General features: G+C 39.0%; 1 long non-coding RNA gene across 1 annotated transcript; it reads left to right on the forward strand.

The window, feature by feature from the left end:
- The first annotated feature begins 58 nt into the window (after nt 1–58).
- On the forward strand, nt 59–2,644 carry LOC123968677. Its single transcript, XR_006824519.1, has 4 exons — nt 59–346; nt 1,469–1,575; nt 1,658–1,699; nt 2,565–2,644. It is a non-coding gene; the product is annotated as an uncharacterized LOC123968677 (long non-coding RNA).
- Nucleotides 2,645–5,199: the final 2,555 nt, after the last annotated feature.

Consider the following 5,199-nt stretch of genomic DNA (forward strand, 5'->3'; position numbering starts at 1 on the left):
CAAGTGTTTGGATCTGTTTATTTATCTTTTGTTTTGTGTTGTATATTTTCAGCTTCTCTCGATGGTTCCAGCTCTGACACAACAATCCCCTGCTCTGCCTCAAACACTTCCCTTCTGAACTTCAGCCTCGTCTGGAGATTCAACCACAGTCGGATCATCCTGAACCGGACCAGGACCAGCGTCCCCTACACAGTCTCAGAGGAGTGGAGGCAGCAGGTGAAGGGTGTGTCTGAGTCAGGCAGCCTCACACTACAAGACTTGTCTTTGAAACAGGAGGGGATATACACCTGTGAACTCAGCGATGACGAGGAGACAAACATAACAAACATCCTGCTGAGGATACAAGGTGAGATCAAGTCTAAAACTGTCAAACTCTCAGCATAAAATCTCAGGTTTTATATTTGGGGAGGGTTTTGATCAATGTTCAAAGAGGCAGTTTATCAATTTAAGAGCCCTATTTTTGTTGCACATGGACACACATGCTTCTGTATACTACAGTTAGAGTATACGCAGATGAAACCATAATAGCAACCTTCATTGTTTGTTGTGTTTGTCTGAGCAACTGGAAATATTCAAAAGTGGGACAGGATCGGGAATGTGTTAGAAGCAGGAAAAATGGAAGATCAGAGTATCTCTACAACGGTCTGCAGTAATAAGTAATTAGTTACTTATTACTCATTTAAAAAAGTAATAATATTACTTTACTTATTACTGGATGGTAAAAGTAACTAGTTAAGTTACTATATTACTTTCACCCCATCCCCTTCCCCAAACAAAGCAGTCTCTCCCGACTTTTTAACTAGCATATTCATAACAGCAGCAAGGAATATGTTTTATTTAAACATATATCGTTTCTTAATGCCGACCATAAATTAAATGTAGAATTGTTCGAGGTTGAAAGCTTTTTTGCTGGGCGGTTCATGGAAACGCACCCGGTGCGTCAAATACCTACGCTTTATCACTCTTTCTCAAATCGTCGGTATATGATGCCCTGAGATGAGAACGGGGAGTAAAGCTGGGCAGTGTGATCCAAAAAAAGAGCTACTGTAGGTCAAACTGCTGAAAAACTTGATGCTGGTTCTGACAGAAAGGTGTCACACGGTGCATCACAGTTTATTGCGTAGGGGGCTGTGTCAAACAGACACTGAAGGTGTGATTCCCACCTGACAATATGAACATGGTGATTTAATAGTGTAACTGAGTGTATGATTGCTTTAAACATCAGAATGATCATCTAAAGCAGAGAAAACATATCTGCTCTGTGAGATGGAAAAGTGAACACAGTTAATAACGCTCTAAAAATTCTTCAAACAGACACTGAAGGTGTGATTCCCACCTGATATGAACATATTAGCATTATTAACAGACTGCAACCTCACATGTTGATGCTACAGGAATTATCAGTCAGTCCACTCGTGGAAGTTTGGTTAGTAGAAAGTTCAATAAACTGAATCTTTTTCTGTTTCAGGGAGTCAAACTGGTGTCACAGGTGTTATTGTAGGTTTGGTGGTTGGAGCCATTTTGGTTGTAGTTCTAGCAGCAGGACTTGTTGTCCTGTACTGTAAATATCAAAAGGTAAGAAAAAACATTTTGCCTTCACCTGCTAATTATTGTGTGTGTTTGTACTAATGAAGATGATGATGTGTGTTGGACACAGAGAGGAAGAAGACCAGACACAGAGCTGTGAAACCTTATTAGGGTAAGTATATCGTCCATAGTGAATCCAGAAGAGTTCTTTCACAATGAGTTCACATTTAAATAACATTTTTTTTATGTAAGATTCACATTTATTTATATTTTGTACCTGATTTGTTTAAACTTTACAGTGATAAAGTAGATGTTACCTATAAGCCTTTCAGTACAGTAAAGTAAAAGCATAAATAATCTCCCAAACAGCTGTCAATATCAAACCAAAATAATGTATTTAATTTCAACTGCCACTTATTACTGTACATTAATTACAAAGGCACAATCATCAGAGGTGAACCATTCAAAAGTAGTTTGTAATAATTGCTTCCTTTATGAAACGTCGAGTCAGCCCCTCATTCTGAGATCGCCTCTTAAAAGCTAAAAGCTCCTCTCTGAACTACTGGACAATTGGACAACACATGCTCAAAATACCCACAGTGTATCTGTGAATAATGTATATTTGTTTGTTTTTCTTCAAATAAAAGTGACCCCCCACTGGCTGTTCTACCTGTTGGTCTTTATATAATCAGTGTTGTGACATGTTGTCCCATTTAGAGCACTGGAAATCCAGATTTGGTGATCCTGAAAAGTTTGCATCTGGATCAGAGTGATCCAATCCAATGATGGTTTAAAAAACCGGCACAAAAGTAAGAGGGGTTACGTGATCCTGGACGGCAAAACATGAGATTTCCAAATCCGGATCATTCTGATCCAGATTAACAACAACTGGGCCCAGAAAATAAAAAGATAATCTAACCGAATCAAATGAAGGTTTCATGTTTGCTGCATGAATCTATTTTGTTCTTTAAACTGAAGACTCATAAATGAAAGATTTAGTTTGACTTTGTTGTGTTTCACTAATGAATTCTGTTTAGTTGTTTGCAGAAAGATCAACGTGAAGAAACGAGTGAAGAGGGACAAAGTCAGCATGAGGAAGAAGCTGATTGCTGACAAGTTGTCAAACAACCCACTGCTGCAGTGAAATCATGTCACACTGTGCTGCTCTGCTACATTATATCAGTGGCCAATGAGTGAAGCTACTAAGTTTTCCTTTAGCAATAAAATAATTGCTGAGTTGACTAATTGTTTCTGGCTCAATACAAACAGAAGGCTTTTTCTTTGAAGATCAATGTAACAAAGGAAATTATCACATCATTTTCTTTAGAGTTTGTGACTTTTGGCTTGAATGTGAAAAGGTTAGATATTTTATCTGTGAGTGTCACGGTTTTAGATGAAGTGCAAAGCAGGGGAGAGCCAGAACGCAAGACACTAGAGAGTTGACTGAAGGAGCACAGGTTTTAATCCAAAAACAAAAGCTCAGGCTTACATGTAAGGCTGAGTTTTTGTTTTTACACACGATCTGCATGTAAAATGTCCAAACAGAGTGTCGGGCAACACAGAGACATGCAGAACACTCCAAACACAATGACCGTACAGAGACTGACATGACACTGTCATTTATACCCATGCTCCTTCCATCGCACAGGCTGTGCAAGAGATTCAGACTGCATTTCATCATATTCATTACAAACTGCTCTGCTCAATTTAAAATTGGTTTTAAATCATTAGAAAACAAAGTTCGTGGTCTTCTCAAAAGCTCGCCTACAGTTGCTTGATGATCTTAGTATTTTTACGTCTGATGGTAAATCCATTGAAAGGGTGCCCACGTACAAGTACTTGGGTATATGGATAGATGAAAAACCTTTATTTAATGTACATATTGCTAATCAAGTTAGGAAGCTCAAAGTGAAGATTGGCTTTATTTTAGAAATAAATCTAGCTTTACTTTCAAGGCCAAAAAAAACTTCTGCGAGCTACTTTTCTGTCTGTGATTGATGATGGTGACATATTATATACGTATGCACGCAGCATCCTCTATCTTACGGAGCCTTGATTCAGTGTATCATGCATCTCCATGCTTTATTACAAATGCAAAGTCCTTCACTCACCATAGCATTCTTTATGATGTGGTGGGTTGGACATGACCACCCGCAGAAAACAGCACTGGTCTCTGTTTCAATTCTGCTAGTTACCAGCTACGCTCCTCCAAGTGGTTGCTTTTTAATGTACCCAGGGTTTTGACAGATCTGGGGAAAACTGCATTTTCATTCTATGCACCCTGGGCACTTGCAAAAAGATGTTAAACTAGAAATGACTTGTCATTGGTTGTGTTTGTGTTTCTCAGGATAAGGCTGCACCACATTGCCAAACTCACCTCTCTTGAACTGCAGAAAGGGAGCACGAGAAAGAAGCAAAACAGTCCTCTTTCAGGGGATTTAGCTCATGCAAAGCTTTTGTGTGTGTGTTGGGCTGCTAAATGTCAAGGGCACAAATATAAAAAGCTTCAAGTAAAAGTTAGACTCTAATATAATTTAATCATATATTGTTTGTTTGTTAATCATATTGTATTGGTTCAAATGATTAAAATATCTGACTTTACTCTCACTATCCGTTTCTGTTTCTCTATCATATTTATAGTGTGTGATTTGCGGAATACCTATCATAGCCTACATCACATATCATAGGGTGACCAGACGTCCCGGCTTCAGGGACAGTCCCCGTTATTGGCTGCCTGTCCCTGGATAAATACAAAAAAAATAAAAAATTTGATAGTCAAACTGGAAATGTCCCCGTTTTTCCCCACTTTTTCTGAGTTTTGATCTCGGAAGTCTGGTCACTTTATATCATATATCAGAACATTAACTTCATGTTGAGCCCACTATGAATATTAAAATACACTGAGTGGTAGTGATTGCAAGTTCGACTCTAACTAATCTTTTTTTGAGTCATTTCGTTCATTTGAACTAGGCTGGTTATTGCGGCGCTGCAGCCCGTTCTCAAACACGGAAGGCTGCCTGGCTTGCTTTAATAGACAAAGTATAATGCACAAATTCACCTCTTGATTACTGGATATCGTCATTATATAAACCCTCCTGGGCCCACAACCAAATTCAAACCATGTAAAAACCACAGAAATATGTTGTCAATATGTAATCACCGCTACTCTGGCTAAATCCTTCCATTTTCACAATCTTTCCCGAGTAGTATACAACCAGACCAGCCACATAAATATATGACATATATAATTATTATCATTATCTCTGAAGTGGAGCGGACCCAGAACTCTCATCAGCTGTTTGCTGTAAACACTAGCAGGACTAAAGTTACGGTGCGGCTGTGTTAAAACTATAACTTAGCACAACATCACTGCGCTGTAATCACGTTATGCTTGATTAAATGTCACAAAATAGATATTAGATATAATGTCAGTCACTCAGCCTGCAGAATGAACGAAAGACTGAGGAGGACCCATGTGAGCGCTGAACGAGTCATTCATTCCTGGTCCACAGTAGCTGTCACGTGACAAATGAACAACTCAAACAGATTGAGAGTCGTGAACTAATCAATTCTGTTTCCTGTGCTGACGGAGCCCATGCAGCTGCCGTGTGACGAGTGAACGTAAGAATCCAAGATCCTTCACGCATGCGTGAAAATGAACGAATTACTCAC

Source organism: Micropterus dolomieu, linkage group LG01 (genome assembly GCF_021292245.1).
Source record: "Micropterus dolomieu isolate WLL.071019.BEF.003 ecotype Adirondacks linkage group LG01, ASM2129224v1, whole genome shotgun sequence".
NCBI lineage: Eukaryota > Metazoa > Chordata > Actinopteri > Centrarchiformes > Centrarchidae > Micropterus > Micropterus dolomieu.